Below are 17,821 nucleotides of genomic sequence, written 5' to 3' on the forward strand. Positions count from 1 at the left end.
TGAGAGTCAGCAACTTCCTGAGAATTATTGTCAGTATAGCACTTCCATGAAGGCTGGACAGTTCATTAGCATGAGTGCAGGCGAAAAAAAACCTCACCCCCAAAACATATGTAATGAATTCAGACCTCATTGGCCATGGTCCAGTCAAGTTCTGTGGGGGCATTCTTGGCATTTTCAAGGTCAGGGGAGAAGTTTAATTTGCAGTTTATCATGTGTGTTTCCTGAATGTTATATTGGAGTTTGTTCATTGCATTTTTCAGATGAGGACAATGCCTTTTAATTTCTAGACAGAGGTCAGGTACATTGATGACCTGGCTTGATAATGCCATCAGTTCACTGCCTCAGTGGGGGGGATATATATGTCTAGTGTTCAAAGAACAACCTATGATGTTAGTGGATCTGAATGGAAACAGGATGCTAAGGCATGGTTTATGACAGACATTGGTTTTGTTGGATGGAAGAGGAATCTAACTCTTTTCTTCCTCTGAGATTTTCTTTGCAGTCCTTTAATTAACATGTGGCTGATGTTTCCAAGGTTTACTCCCAAAGCCTTATCATCAGAAGTCCTTGATCATTCAAAACCATTCAGATGCATAGTCAGTTGGACTACATGACACCCTGGCTCACACATACACACACACACACACACACACACACACACACACACACCTCTTGAGGCACTGGAGAGAGAGATCAGTTGATAAAGTGCTTGCTCTCCAAGCATGAGGTTATGAATTTGATCTCTAGTTCTCATGCCAAGAGCTGGCTCTGGGGGCCTTTGTTTATAATCAAGAGCTGAGGCAGCAGAGACAGGAAGTTTTCTGGACTTCCTTGCCAGCTATCCTAGTTCAATCTACAAATCCAGACTAGTCAGACTCTGTCTAAAACACCAATCAATGTGGACTTTTTAGAAGTACCTCCTGAAGTTGACCCCTGGCATCAAAGAATACATGTACTTGCAAATGCATTTATGCAAACACATACACCCCCAAAACATACAAATAAAGTAGTAATCTAATGAACAAATTAAAGCCCTTCATTAAGGGATCTGCCCATCCTGGAATCTTACCAGATGGGGAGCTGGAAGGGGCTTCTGGGACACAAAACTGTTCGACTTGTGCTTCATTCGTATCAAAGCAACTGTTCACCTAGTCTAAAGCACCTTCCAAGTGATTTCATCCTCTTTTGCATTTTGGAGTCAGACTACTGAGTCATCAGGACTGAGGTATGTGACACCAGGTTTACCCACATCCACACAACAAGTGAGGTGCCGCCCTCACTTAATAGTAGGCAAGGTTATAGCTTAACAAGGTAAATTTTCGCTCAAAGCCCAAATGCAGAGCTATGAAAAAGACATAGTTTAAGAAGCCCAGGGGCCTTATGGTACTGGTCTTGAGTAAAAATAATAGCACACAAAACCAACCAATGAAACTTCTGGATTTGTGGCTTACCAAATTCTCCATTCCAGGTCACAGGTCTCTAAACGTAATGAGAAATCACTGGTATCAGGCTGTTAGACAAATGTGAAACGTAGATCAATATCAGGCTTTCTGTCTGTGTGACCTAATAGTACAGGTCAATACTTTGAGATAGTTTAAGTTTTAGGTCGATCATTGTTTGACCTCTAAAGTTGTAGTCTGTAAAACTACTAAACATAAAGCACTAGAAAAGATAATCCACATGCATACTTCTTTCATTTATTCATATATGCAACAAATATTTATAGAGCATATATCATTGGCCAGTCAATGAACTGGTAGTTCCAATGGGTAGTGCAGGTGAACAATGATCATTGAAAGTACAGGAATTTGACAAGCTAATTGCAAAGAAATTTTAATAGCAAATTGACTAAGAGCTACCAAGAAAAGACTGAGTAACAGTAACAGCAGCAGACACCATTTAAATATCCTCTAAAAGGTTTATTTATTAAAAGTTTGCAATATGATGCAGGTTTGGTAGTTCTTTCCAAAAGTGAGGATCCAGCCTCCTTGTGCTATTGATTTCACCAATGTCAACATGTGAACTTCATATCTGTGGCAGGAGAAATACAAATGTTTTCTTAGCCTGCTAGCAAGTGGATATATTACATCTATTTATTCCATTGGCCAAACCCTAGCCACATGGGCCCAATATGACTGCAAAGGACACTGGGGAACATCTTCTTCCTGAGTGTTCAGGAAGAGGGAATGTACCAGGCAACAGCTTGACTTTATGGAGACCTCATTTAGATCCAAGGCTCCAGTAGGATCTCTGTAGTGAAGTAATTTTATAACCAGTAATTAGAATATTAATTGCTAACTACATTAAAAGTGTAATGAACATTGTAAATATGTTCAGGGATCTTAAAGCCATTACTACACATTTGGTACTATTTGGGAGACTGTTACTTAGAATATTTAGTTAAGTCTCTTTACCTGTAATTGAACATATTTAAAAGTCAGAGGCATGTCTGAGAAGCTAATTTAATTGCAATCTAGGCAAATGGAACAACTACTTAACTGTCTGGGATACTTCTGAGGCTATGTAACATATTTTGATAGAAGGTAACTGAACTCCTTGCCATAGCATAATGAACACAGGCAAATCTTGTGGAAAGAGCCCAAGCTGTAAGCTCACAAGGAGGAATCCTAATGCCATAAAGTAAAATGGTTATTTTTGTCTCAAGATAGCTTATCCCTTGGAGGCATAATTCTCTTGAGTAAAAAAGTAAAAGCATCTTGCTTGCTGCTGATCACCAGTACCATGAGTGAAAGAATGCCTGAGAACTTCCTGTTGTCTCACTAGGTGCATGGAATGAAGGCCATCCACAAAGACCTATAGCTTCAGTTAGGATGAGCCAACTTGAAGTTGACATTGAGAGAGACCAAGTCTGGAGAGGGCTCCCCAGCCAAAGTGTTTTTACAGTAGATTCTCTGGCCTTCTCACCATGTACGCGGTGGCAACATCACGGTTCAAGGTGGGGTCTGCAGTTTGAGGACCTAGCAGTAGACACCTCTTATATGTTTCAATCTTCAATCAAAATCTCTTCTTACTCACAAGCAAGCACCATGGTTCACCTCACTGACCAGGAATGGGTCACATGCTCATTGCAGAACCAACTGCTAGTAAATAAAATAGATATGCTAAGATTAACTTAGAGCAGTCATGATTCCTAACTGGGGCTTAGAGGAAGCAGGACTCTGCATACAAAGTGGGGTGAGAATCATTGTCCAGCTAGGAGCCCAGCAGCAAAATGAGACAAGGAGGGCACGTGGGACCTTGGTTATTTGCTTCTAATAACCTACAACTGATGCTCTACCAAGTAGGTACCCATGACAGGCCTGCCCACTTGGAAAGACTCCTCATGGGTTTGTGCAGGAAAATATAAAGCACTGGCCATTAGGAGTCAGCCATTTCTCTCTTCCACCATTCATTTCCATGCTACTCAGTCAGTGTTAAACTTAGGAAGCCAATGGGCTTTCTTGTTTGTTTCTCTTATGGGTTGTGTGTGTGTGTGTGTGTGTGTGTGCGTGTGTGCATGTGTGTGTGTTAGCATGTATGCCATACCATGTGCATGGAGCTCAGAGGGCCATTTTGTGGAGCTGGTTTCAAGGGTAGATCTCAAGTCCTAAGGCTCGTGAGGGGAAGTGCTTCACTCACTGAGCTGTCTTGTCCACCTCCAAACCTTTGTTTTAATGAAAGGAATGATCAGTATAAGTTTTGGAAGAAAGGAAGGAAAGTGTGAGACACTACAAATGGGATCTTTAGACACCCTGTCTGAAACTGCAACTCTGCCACTTGCTTGTTAGCTGAGCTCAGGCAAAATGCCACAATGTCAGTGCGTCCATTTCTTCACCTAGAGAATGGACACTGTTAGGATACCTACCTCTATTAGTTTCCTATTTCTGTTGGGAGAGATAGACCTCAGTTGGTTAAAACAACTTATTTATTGTCCTTGAGATATTAGTCAGAGGCTGGTTGGGCCAACCCGGTTAGGTGCAAGACATAAGCAGAAGACTATTGGATGCTCCTAGGGGAGACTTTGTCTTCTTGGCTTTTCTAGCTCTAGCCATCACCTGTAGCTCTTGACTAATGGCCCCTGCCCCTTGCAGAGCCAGAAGGAGTGGCTGGTTCTTTAGTGTATACACCTGTGACCCTTACATTCCCTTCTTTTGGCCATCACTCTATAGCTAGGTTATTCTGGCAGGATTATTGGACCTATTTAAAGGTCGCTGGTTAGCAATCTCAATTCTATCTGCATCATCAGTTCCTCTTTGTCATTTACCTTATAGTCATAAACTCCCAGACACTGGATGGGCAGGGGAGAGGGTGCATTATTTTTTATCCTACACTTCCACGTAGGAATATTGTAGTGCGTAAATGAGATAGTGTCTATAGGATTTGGGATGCTGCAAGTCATATAATCAGATGCCCAGTCTGTTTTGAATCCATGATGTCTTATGACTTGACAAAATGGTTTTTTATGTGGGTGGGTTGGCTGTTGGTGGTTCTGTTCTGAGAGATTCCATAATGCCTAGTGCTAGGAAGGACAATAAAGAGATTCAGGTAAATCAGAGACAATTCTGCCTGCTTTTAGAAGCTGAAGTTCAAAGTCTGAGATGTCTTTGAAAGTATCTGATTCTCCACAGAAAACAATGTGGTTCATGCAAAGCCAATTGTACACGTGACAAGAATGAAGCAGAATCCTCATAGAAATATCATTCATAAAAGAGGTTACAAGTCACCCTGGATTGCCTTTGATTAGCCTGTGTGAGAAAAGAAATGCAGGGTATGGTCGAAGAAACAAACTGAAATTGGAATTTCTTCTGCTCTTATTAGAAAGGTGATCTCGCATGCTTACTTCTCCATTTGTCAGATGTGAGAATAAAAGCCACTTGTATTTCAAGGTGGGTTGAGAGCTAAGTGAGCTGCCACAGCTGACGAACATGGGTGATAGCGAGGGCTTGGCAATCTGCGTGGGTCAGGGATAGCTGTGGTATGCTTCATACACACAGAAGACCTCACTGGACGTAATCATAGCTGAGAATATTATTTGCCTGCTGGTCAAATGCCAAAAAGTATGTGGGCTCTGACCACTATTTCCAAGATCGTATGGCCATGCAGGTCAGTCTTAAGGAGGGTGTTTATTCCATTAAATCTTCCTCCAGATTGCATCATGCGTAACCAATAAGATGACCATGTCTGGAGAATGTAGCCATTGTTCAAGTCTCACATAGAGTGATGATAGTTTCTGAATCTTTGTGGTGAGGAGTCTGGATTTTCTGGTTGAAGTAGATTGTGACAAGTGGGCCAAGGGACAGATAGAAGAGAGCTGTGGTTTCTTGATTGGAAAGAAATATGTTGTGGGACCTAGCGGCAGCAGGAGAAATATCTTGTCTTGGATGGCTTTCATCCCATGGCAGGAAGAACTGCAGATAAATACAAGGATGATGAAGGACAAGATGATCCTGTAAATGTCACAGTGCCTGGAAACAAGGATGCTATTGTCTGCGCACAGCTCTTGTTCATCAAGATTGGTGACAGCATGGATTTATTCAAGACTAGTTTAAAGATAAACGCAAGAAAGCCTGAGCTCTTTCTACTCCAAATAGAGGGAAGTAGAGCTGTGCTCTAGAAAGACACATCCTTCAGAGCTAACAGGATTTAACGGTAGTGTGCCCAGAGAACAATGCCCCATGGTCAGCCTCACATACACCCTCAAGATTCCTTCATGGACTCAGTAAAAACCAAGTGTCTTTAGCAGCTCAGTGATGACAGCAAGGATCATGCTTTGAAAATATACATTGGTGAGGCTAATAGTTTTCATCTGGAGTATTACACAAGTGATAAAAGTTGCTGAATCACCATGGTGTAGAGGTCACTGCATTCGTTGGGTGACCGGTGACATTCCACCAGGGCTACTCTATGCAGTCTTGAGCACATTTGCCATCATGGATCCACATCCATACATCATTCATACAGATTCCTGGGTTAGGAGCTCCCTGGATAAACAGGGGTGAAATCTTTGTCTTGATTGTGGTACCAGGACGCTAAGGTACACTGCAGCCTTATTCACAGTAGTCAAGGCCTGAAAGCAATCTAAGTGACCATCACTGAATAAAGATGAACAAAAAAAGTGGTTGTGGGGGGAGGAGAGAGGTAGCAGAGGGAGCAGGAGAAGGATGAGAGAGAATGATAAATGTCTGGGCAACAGGCACAAAACAAGAAAGAATAGAGAAATATCCAACAGATGAAAATAAACTGATGAGAACTAGTCAGCTATCATTATAGAAATACAAACTAAAATTTTACGCACATACACACCCTGCTTCTTTTGTTCCCCCAAAGTCTTGTGGTGATTTTATAGTAGTTCTTTATCTGCCTTAAAAACCAGCCCTTTATTAGATGTGTTGATTCTGAAAATACTTTCTGCCATTATGTCACCTGTTTTTAATCCTTTTTTTTAAAATAGTGTCTTAATGAACACAATAGTTTTAATTGTGTTACAGTTCATAGTATTCATATTTTCTTTTTGATGCTGTTATTTTATGTGCATTTGAAGATACATTTCTATACCTCAAGGGTAGAGAATATTTCTCAATATTATATTTTTATTATATTTTTCTTTTTATTGAAAATAATTTTTTCATGCACTATATTCTGGTAACAGTTTCTTTTCCCCAACTACTCCAAGATCCCTAACCTTCCTACACACCCAACCCCATTCTCTCTCTCTCTCTCTCTCTCTTTCTCTGTCTGTCTGTCTCTCTCTCTCTCTCTCTCTCTCTCTCTCTCTCTCTTTCTCTCTGAAACAAAAAGGTACACAAAAAACAAAAACCCTAGAATTGTTTTAAAGGAAAAAAATCACAAGAAACACACACACACACACACACACACTGGGGGCGGGGAAGATTGACAACACCCATAAACACACAAAACTGGAAACCATAATATGCAAGGAAAAGACCAGTAAACAAAAATGCCCAAACAAAGCAATGTGAGACAAAAATCCACAAAAATACCACTGAGTTCCTTTTGTGGTGGCCGTCTACTGCTGGGCTTAGGGCCTACCCTTAAGTGTGGCTTTATGCCCAGGGAGGCTCCATTGAAGAGAACTAGTTCTTCCTTTGCAGGTGGATATCAACTGCAGATAGTGTCTTGATGAGGGATAGGTGCCCTTGTCTGCTACCACACCTCAGCCCTGGGACACTACCTGGCTTGAAGACATTCGGCCTCTGTGTGCATGCTGGCACAGTCTCTGCCACATGTGCATGTGTCCCGTTGTGTCTGGAAGACACTGTCTCCTAGGAGTCATCTACATCCATAGGCTGTTCCAGTCTTCCTGCCTCCTCCTCTGCATAACTGTCTGAGCCCCAGGGAGGGGTGTGAAGAGGACATCCCACTTATGGACACTGAGTGGTTCAAAGTCCGCCAGTTCCTTTTAATTTGTATTTTAGGATAAACGTAATGATTTCTTTTTGTTTGGTTATTTGTTTGTTTTGTTTTGTTTGAGACAAGGTTAATCTGTATAGTCCTAGATGGCTTGGAACTCTCTTTATAGACCAGACTAGCCTTGAACTTACAGTGATCTGCCTGCCTCTGCCTCCCGAGTGCTGAGATTAAAGGCTTGCACCACCATACCTGGCTAAACGTATTGATTTTCATAAAATGGCCTTGTGGGACCTTGAGGTTAGATTGAAAACAAAAAAAAAATTGACTGGAAGAAATCCGAAATATATTTACAGTGTTGAGTCTTTCAGGCCACGGACTGTGTGTGTCTATACCTTTTCTCTCTTCTATATGTTGTAGTTTTAGATTAGATGTCTTATATACCAGGTATGTGAGAGGGCTTTGCTGAAATTATGGTAATTTTGAAAATATTTTTTGCTAGTGTGTGAAAACAATAGACTTCTTATATTGGTCTTTACAGTAAACTTGTGAAGTCCACTTAATGACTTGTAGGCAGACGCCCTGTGCCTTCTCTGTCTACAGTCATAGGGTGGTGTCTCCTGTCTGTCTTCCTCTGGGAAAAGCTGTCTCCGTGTCACTCTCTTGGTTTTGCTTTGTTTGAAAGCAGCCCTTGTTCTGAAGCTACAGAGGTGTGTGATTCTGTTTCCAGGTTGGACATTTTTGTTGTTGTTGTTGTTGTTGTTTGAGTGTGGAGTTTTATCAAGCATTTCTGAATCTACTGGGTTTACTATGGTTTTTTTGGTGTATATGTGCGCATGTGCGTGTGTTTGCACATTGACATGCATACAGGTCTATTGGCATGCTTGTGGAGGCCAGAGGACAACGTCAGGTTCTGTTTGTCAGACAGCATCCACTCTGTTTTGTTTTGTTTTAAGACAGTGTCTCTCATTGGCCTGAGACTATCCAAGTAGGCTAGGCTGGTTGGCCAATGAGCCTCAGAGATCTGCCTGTCTCCACCTCCACAGCTCTGGGATCACACGTGTGTACTACCTACCACAACCAGGCCTGGGCAATTAATTCCCTTCTGGCTCTTATGCTTGTAAAACAACTGGATCTCCAACCCGCCTTCGTCATCTTTTAATACAAGTGATTACATCGTTTGGTTTCATGGCAGAGATTCCCCTCCCTGCTGCCTTTTTTTTTTTTTCCAGAACATGTTAAGTTTTATGTCTCACTGCGTCTAATTTGCTACAGTTTTCAGATCTGTATGTTTATGTCAGGGGGAAATTGTGTCGGGAAACATCCCGTTTTATGATGCCTCATTGAATGTTTTGATTGTGCGTGTGTTTGACTTTGAGGCAGAGCTTTACGGTGTAGCCTAGGCTGGGCTCTCGCTGTCTTCCCACCTCAAGTCTGCACATGATTAGCATCATCTGTATGGGATGATACACCCACTCCTTTCCCACTTTTTATTAGGACATGCTGACCTCAAAATGAGTTTCACAGTATTTCTTCTTTTTATATTCCCTGGAAGGACTCGTGTAAAACTGTTATCATTTCCTTAATCATGCAGAAAAAAAAAAACCCAACAGTAAAGCCACAAAGGACTGCAGTTACTTTGGGAGATTGTTTTTCATTATGGATTCAATTACTTTAATAGATATAAGCCTATTCTGATTTTACTTTTTGATATTGAACTGGCTGGGGTATATTGCACTCATGGAGAAATGTGTCTGTTTCCCATAAATTGTCATATTTATTGATCTAGCGTTGCTCTTACAGTCGCCTTGTTGTTTTCATGTATAGAAATCTATAGGCCTGGCCTCTCTTTCATTCCTAATATAGCTAATTGCATTTTTCTAACCGTTCCTACATTCATATTGCTGTGAATTTATTTTGTGATTCTTCAAGAAGAAAACATTTGACTTTTTTTTGAAATTTTGTTTCCTCTTATTGTTGGTTTCTATTCTTATTTTTATTTCCTTTCTTCCATTTCCTTTGGGTTAAGTTTGACAATGTCCAACATATACATACATACATACATACATACATACATACATACATACATCACACACACACACACACACACACACACATACACACACAAACCAAAATCATGAAGCATTAGACAGCTGACTGCCATCCTTCTTTTTTGTTCTGTAAACTAGAAATGTAATTTTCCCTCTAGCTGCTTTAGTGTGCTTCAGTTTAAGAGACCATGTTCTTGTTATCATTAAATTCAAACTGTTTTCTAATTTTCACAATGAACATTTTGTCCTAGGAATCATTTAAAGTATGTCTCTTTGTTTACAGGCAGTTTCATCAGGTTTTCTAGTCCTCTTTTCTAATGTGTAGCCTATTTTACTGAGACAGTGAATACCCTTTGTACCTTAGTAATCCCTGCACATACATTTTGGCTTGCTTTATGACATGCATATAGTGGGTTCTGGTTGGTGCCCCTTGAACACTAGTAAACAAAAGGCACTTCACAGCTGGTGAATGCAATGTTTTACATATGCCAGTGGGGTAGAACTGACTGTGATAGTCAAATCTGTGACTCTATCAATGGCTTTGTTTGTTCACTTCATCACTGAACATTATATATGTATATATATACATATATATATATCCCATTATAATATATATATCATTATATTCTGCTCATATTTGCCCCATCTGTTACCTTCTATTATCTCTCAACTCTTTTTGGTTTTGTTGGTCCATTTATTACCACCCACGAGCTCCTTTTATTTTATGTCTTATGAATAAAAAATATATACATACCTGTAAATATTGTATACATATATAAATCTGCAGTAACACATGTGAGAATATACCTAACAGCTATTTTATTTTCCCCCATACCTTTTCTTGTTCTTCCACTCCCTTTGAATGCCTTCCTTCCCCTCCCCTCACTTAGGTCCTCTTCTCCTTTCATATCCTGTAAACATGTATTTTTCAATCTAAAACATTTAGCACTTGTCCAAGTCTGGCTTAATTTGCTTAACATGACAATCTCTAGTTCTGTCTACCTATCTGAAAATGACTTCATGTTTTTTCTTATGGCTGAATAAAGCTTGATTGTGTATATGTTTCACATTTCCTTATCTATTCATGTGATGATGGACCTGTAGGCTGGCTCTGTCTCTTGGCTATTGTGAATGCTGCATTAAACAAGGGCTGGCAAGAATCATTGGGATAGGATTTCTTAGAGTTCTGTGGGAGTAAATATCTGAGTGCTACAGCTAAATCACACAGCATTTTATTTTTAGATTTTGTTTAGTAACTTCCACACTGCTCTCTGCAGTAGATGCCCAGTTTATATTCTTATCAACAATAAGAATAATAACGTAAGAATTTACTCTTTTCATATCTTCTAGCATTTGTAGTTTTCTTGACAATAGCCACTGTGACTGCATGAAATAGCATCTCAATGAAATTTCAATTTTCATTTCCCTGGTGGCTAAGAATGCTGACTATCTTCTTCCTATGTGTACTGGTCATTCACATTTCTTTGAGAACTGCTAGTTCAGTTCATTTGCCCATTCATTAACTGGGTGACTTTTTGTGTTGAATTTTTAGAGCTCTTCATTTATTCTATGTATTAGTCCCCCGTTGTGTGGGCATTGTTGTTGGCCTCAGGCTCAGGGCTGTCAGAGTACATAGTTTTGTTCTCAGGTGATGGACTCCGCTCACTGTATCCTCCTCTCACAAGCCAAGATCCTTTCTCTTGAACTTTATAGTGTGTTGGTGCCCAGGCCTCCTGTGTGTGCCTCTCACCTTGGTATTATGCTAGGCTGTCCCTAGTCTTCCGGATTTGATATTATCTGATTTGTATTGTATCCCAGGTTCCAGCTCAAGGTAATGTTTCATCACAGTCCTTTAAGATTTGGGGAATGAAAAGAATTTCTTTCTCCTGCCGTTCTATCACATTACAGGAGTCATTTTTTTCCCCAAATGCGAATGGGCTCAGGCTTGTGAGAATTTGTCCTGTGTGCATGCGTGCCAGGCTTTCTTTTGCATTCTTTTCTTTAATCTATAGTTCAATTTGGGTACTATCTACTGACTTCTCCCCCAGGCCATTTTGTATTCACTTCTACACTGTTTAATCTTCTATTAAATCTATATACTGAGTTATTAATTATAGTCTAGTAATTCCATTCTATTGTTTTATTTTATTTGTAGTAACATTTATTGATTATAAAAATAATATACTTTGATTATTTTCCATCCCCTATTATCATGTCCTGCTCCCTCTTCTTGCTGTTCCCTTCTTCCTCTACCTCCTATCTCCTCATCCTACTCTCTCTGTTTTTCCTTTTCTCTTTTATTATCTATCTATCTATCTATCTATCTATCTATCTATTTATCTATCTATCATCTCTCCCACATACCTCTCTGTCACGCACGCACACACACACACACATATACATACGCACATGCACACACACACACACACACACACACACACACACACACACACACACACACACACCATGCTGAGACATTCCCTGTTGCTCATAGGCTTATAGTGCTATGGAGGATTGCTAGTGTTAGATAACTGATTAGATGCCTTATTCCTGGGGAAAACCAATTCTCCTTCACTCCCTAATCGTTACTTGTCTGTGGCTCTTTACTTAGGAGTAGATCCTAGTGATATTTTGCCACCTGTCATCTGGTGTTCATTGTTCAGGTCTTGCTAAGAAGAATAGCATTTTGTTACAGTTTCATGGGTGTAGCCTCCCTGTTTTATATAGAAGTCTCAGTCTCTCAGCAGACATCCTGGTTCCCTAGCTCTTACATTTTCTCTATCCTTTCTTCTGTGATGCTCCCTGAGATTTAGGTGCAGGGGTTGCATTATAGGTACATCAGTTGGGGCCGGATACTGCATGATCAAGTATTCTCTGTATTTTTATCAGTTATAGCTTTCTAAAACAGTCTCTATTTGCTTATATATATATAAAACTATGCTTGTTTGGGGGTTTAAAGATAAGTATTTAGAATACAGATAGGTATTATACTTATAGGTTTGGGAAAGTGGCAGTAGTTGATTCTCCTCTGGGGTCCAAGGTCTCACCAGTCATGGGTAGTTGACTAAGTCTGCAGAACCAGGCATGAGTTCCCTCCTATTGCGTGGGCCTTGATTCCAATTAGATAGCAGTTGGTTACTTCAAACATAGACGTGCCACTGTTACACCTTTGGGGACATCTTCCTTTACTCGTAATTGTTGTGTTTCATATGTATCACATCAGGGCAGAACTATGGATTGCTTTTCAACCCTGGCAGTTTGCATAGCACCTTTCAAGAGCCATTTAGTTATTTTTAATATGTCATAGTTCATCCTTCTTTAATAGTTAAATAATAGAGCTCGCATGTGAGTATTATAGTGTCTGGATCACCTCAATACTTTTGTTTTTCAGTTATCTGGTTATTAGTATGTTGGGTAACTATTGATTGCTTTACTGATAATATATACATGTACACACACACACACACACACACACACACACAGAGAGAGAGAGAGAGAGAGAGACTTTGGGCATTTCTTTTCCTCTTGAATTAAATAAATTCCACATTAGGCAGATCGAGTTCAGGTAGTGTCCTGATCTATTTACAACCAGGTTAGTTTATAACTTGTCTGACTGCTAGAACACAGCCTTTTCAGAGGTTTTTAATGAAAATCCTGGAGGTTTTGCTTGTGTCCTCTCATTTCTCCGAAGACTTTAACATCAGATTTTGATTTCCTAGCATTTTGTGTCTGCCAGATTCTTGGTTTAACCCAGCCTTTCTCCACATTTACTTCCTGCTTGGCTATGGGGTACTTCATAACATGTATACTACGTGGACATGACCAGGTGTGTTAAGGAAAGAGCAGCCCATGACTTTATTCTTTATAGTTCCTTTTCCCTTGGGAAACTGTGGCCCCAAGCTTAGTGTCTCTCTTTTTCCTACTAACTCCAGATTGCAATCTGGCTTTTACTTGCTCCATATACTGGCCAATGTTATGACTGAGCACATGGCAATAGATGCTAGTTTTTTCTCCCTGTCATTCTCTTCATCCTGGGATTTGGTGTCTTAAGTCATAGTTGTTCATTGGTTCATCTGTTTATCTGTCTGTCGGTCTATGTTAAAGAGATGTTCCCAGTGTTAGGATTTATGTAACAATAGCTGCTTTATCCTGTCCTGAAATGGCTTCTTTTTTTTTTTTTTCCAATTCGTCTTTTTAATTGAAAAGTTGTCTCATTCTAAAGGTTGGATTCCACTGCCACTGTTGTTTATATGGAGTCACGGGGTGGGACATTTCCAGGTAGAGCTGTGTGAAAGAAGTACATGGCACAGAAATGCTTCTATTCATGCTTTCCTGCTCCTACATGCTATCGGTAGGAGCATTGCCTCTTTCTCAGTGTGGTCTTGACGTTTTTCACCCAAGAGCATGAAGTTCTATAAATGCAGATTTGTAGACATGTTTTCTTTTTAAAAAATAAACATTCAGTAGAGGCATTATATTTATGTATTTTCTTACGTAGTGAATATGTGTACAAGGCTTAAAGTCTTAGTCTATGTGTACAGCTCATTTTCAGCATATTAAAAACCAACCAGGGCCTTCTGCACTTGTGTGTTCAGCTTTGATCTTCTCCCTTCTGAGGACATCATAATGAGCAAGTTAGAAAACACCACTCAAAGCCACCACAGTTTCCCAAGGAATCCACATTAGTAGAAACCATAACCAGGCTCCAGGAAATGTGTTTGTGAAACCCTGAGTTGGATTTGCCCTGTGAAGCCTCACCAGTGCCTTTGGCATTCTTTGGCGCTCTTCAGAAGGTCAGCTGGAGCATGTAGATGTGAGAGCATGCCTAATTGGAGTGGTCACACTGGAGTTTTCCCCTTTGGGGAATAAATTAGATTGAAAGGGAATATTTAATGTACCACAGCGAGGCTGTCTCTTGACTATGCAGTGTCACACCTTTTGACAAGCGATGCTGTGTTACTGAATCACAATTAATTGAAGTCTTTTTTAAACACATCCTTTGGTTTGGCTTTCTAAATCTAAATTGCCAAGAGATCAAGAAACGGCATCATTAAGATGCGTTAAAGCTTGCCCAGCCATCTGATCTACCCTACAGAGAAGGCTGGTAATTATTCTGAAAGAAAATAACATGACAAAAAAAAGAAAAGAACAAACTTAAGAGTTAGTCATGTGATTTTGTGTGGCTACATATCTAAGTGACTGCCTATGCCTGTATATGTATCTTTTTTCATATTCAAAGGCTAACACAGCTCCCAAATAATCAGAAAAGATACACTTCTATGTAAATTCACGTTGCCTTTTGAAATGGACAGAGTCGTGGATGCTAGCCACTCACCCCACCCCCCCATATGACTGTTTGTATGTTAATCCGTGCCTGCACATATATATCCTTCTGATTAAACAGGTTGTCCTGACCTCTTGTCTCAGAGTGAATTTTAAGGAACTCTATGTATCCCCCAAGTTCTTAGGGCCACCTGTGATTCTCCCTTGAATTGTCCAAGGCAAGATAAAATGTCAGCATGCGTTTCCAGGCCAGCCGTTCCTACCTGCTGCTCTCTCTTTGGGGTCACATGGCGCTGGCTTTGTATCCAACCCAGAACTCCTCAAAGGCTCAGTTATCCTACAAACGTCAAAAGGATCCATGCCATAAGTGACAGAGAAGGATTCAGGAGACTGTCTTTGTTGGAAAAGTGTGACACTCACCCTTTGACAATACCTAGGAGTGCCACACCTTCAAATTTTAGTGTCTGCAGTTAGATGGACCCAGGACAGAAGAATTATGCACTGCTATGTCTGGGTCTTCTGACTCTAATTGAGGCAGCCGTTCAAAGGCAAGTAATGTCTCCTTTGGAAAGGAAATACTCAGGTATTTAGACAATCACTTGCATATAAGCAAAAAATGTGCAAGCAATGGCGTAGATCAGCCACACAACCGTGTAATTGAAACTGACTTTGCATTGGGTTTCTGCAGTGTCAAGGCCCCTTTCCTTTCCATTCTCAAAGCAACATTTTCCATTTTCCCTCTTATCTTCATTTGTGCCTCTGCTTCCTTAATCATCTTCAAATGTTTGTGGGTGATGTTCCCATGTCCCCGCTGTTTTTACATTCTCATTGTTGCCATCTCTTATAAGGAGAGGAAGTATTCTGTTTAGGCTACGTGTTCGAGGGTGAAAAGTGTTTATAGAGCTGTCATCTGTTTCTCCTGATCCGGATCTATTTGATGACGTCATTCTGTAATTTCACACAATTTGGACAATTCAGAGCACCCAGGGCAGAATGTTTAGGGCAGAAAACACACACACACACACACACACACACACACACACACACACACAGAGGTTTCTATAATTAGTTGGAGAGCTGGGCTCTAAGTAGTGATTTCTTTTAAATACACCTATAAACCTAGCAAGAGAAGATCATCTTCACAGATAAATTTTTTGGTGACCCAAGACTGGCTTTGGGAGATATTTGGGGTAACCCTAAAGCTTGTACATGATCTATGGGTTTGAATGAGAATTCAACTTCTGAATTTGGGGTTGAGTTTTCTCCAGACCAGGGATTTCGCAGGGATTTGAATAATATCTCTTAGTATCTGGAATTTGGGGCATGAATAATCATGCTGATTATTAAGGCATTACTATGGGTTAAAACAATACATGTGTGTTTGAACGGCTTCCCCCAGGACTTATTGGTCAATTGTTCTCCTTCCTATTGTGCTCCTGTAGCTCTCACTCTTACTGGTTTGCTCAGCGGCTCCCATAAGCCCCACCGAACGGCTGAGTGCCTCTCTTTCAGATACCATTCATTGACTGCTGACCTTTGGGGCATCATCGCCTTCACATCTTAGGTCAGAGTTTTATGCGGCCCCTTGAAGAAGCGAAAAGGTCAGATGCCAGAATAGAAAATCCTGCGGAAGGTGCATGTGATGTCACCCTCTAACCTCACATCTATGTCTAATCTCCGTAAGAATGAAAGCTTTGACCGCCGTGTCCTAAGACGACAGTGGGAGCAAACTTGGTCAGTGCTTCCCACAGTGGGGACTCCCCAGAGAGACTGTTGCCTTTGCTTTCCCAGCGTGATGCTATGTATCTGTCCCAGGGAGAAAAGCCATTTGGTTAAAAACCTCATGTTTTGGCTTACTGTGTGGGACACTCACACCTTGAGGGCCTTAGAATAATAAAAGAGTTAGCCCAAGTGTTGAACACTGCTTAAACATCTTGGGACATTTGTTCTGTGTTCATGGATTTAGTAATTTTAATGCAAATAGGCACCTCAGCAGCTGTGTCCCCTTAAGCAGATTTTTATTTAGCAGCTGAGTTTCCCACATCACTTGGCAGTCATAGATTTTCAATTTTTCCCCATGCCAACAGGGCAGCTGGAATAATTTGCGTACTCATTAATTTGTGAGAAATATGAGCTGTGTTAGGCAGACAACGTGTGTCTTCTGTACGGTGTTGTACCAGGATAAGCGGCTCAGGGTAGAAGCAATTTGTCCTATCCCAAAGGGGCCCTGGGATTTTAATAAGCTGGTTATGAAAATTCTATTTCTTTGCAATTTGAAGCATCTAATTAGAGCCTGTAATTTCTCTCCTATAACGAGAGTGGATGAAGGTTAACGTTAGGCCTCCTGGGTCCTTTCAAATTCATTTACAGAGAAAAATCAGGTAACAGTTGTAGCTAATTAGAACGAGGTATTAAATATTTAGTCCATCTTGATTTAACTTGGGGAACTCAGACATGTACGCGTGCTGTTGGAATTTGGAGAATGATAAAGGGAAGTTAAATTTAATTTTTAATCAAAGATAAACTTGAAGGCAGTGTGATAAGGTTCACACTATGGTAACCCAACAGGCAGAGCCGCCATGGCCTCCAGTCCCTTGAAGTGTCAAGATAAAGGAAGATGATGTCGATTTAATTTCATCAGTGAACATGTTGCTCAAGCTCAAACAGCTAGAACTTATGGCATATTCATAAAGTACAAAGAGCCCAGTGGTTTTATCTTAAGGTTTCAGATTTTGGAGTATGACCTTAGATCATTTAAGTGTGTTTTTGAAAACTGTCCTAAGGAAATGTCTAATTTGTCATCTAATTTATTTGTTTGTTTGTTTGTTTATGTGGACTTTATTTGTATAGAGTATTTTGCCTAAGTGTACCACATACTTGCAGTCCCTGTAGAGCCCAGGAGAGGGCATTAACCCTCCCCAGAACTGGACTATACAGACAGTTGTTATAAACCTCCATGAGAGTTTTGGGAACAGAACCAAAGCCCTCTACAAGAGTGTCAAGTGCTCTTAACTACTGAACCATCTCTCCAGCGCTAGGGGGGTTTCTGTTTTTGTTGTTGTTTGTTTGTTTTATTAAGGAGATACTATGTCTAACAAATGTCTGCTTAAAAGGAAATC

The 17,821-nt window shown here is 40.4% G+C and overlaps 1 protein-coding gene across 1 annotated transcript in view; it reads left to right on the forward strand.

The window, feature by feature from the left end:
• Positions 1–17,821, forward strand: part of CACNA2D3 (calcium voltage-gated channel auxiliary subunit alpha2delta 3) — a 798,196-nt gene that overhangs the window by 484,220 nt on the left and 296,155 nt on the right. The gene's annotated exons all lie outside the window — the stretch shown is intronic.

This window comes from Acomys minous (genome assembly GCF_964271855.1).
Source record: "Acomys minous genome assembly, chromosome: 9".
Lineage (NCBI taxonomy): Eukaryota > Metazoa > Chordata > Mammalia > Rodentia > Muridae > Acomys > Acomys minous.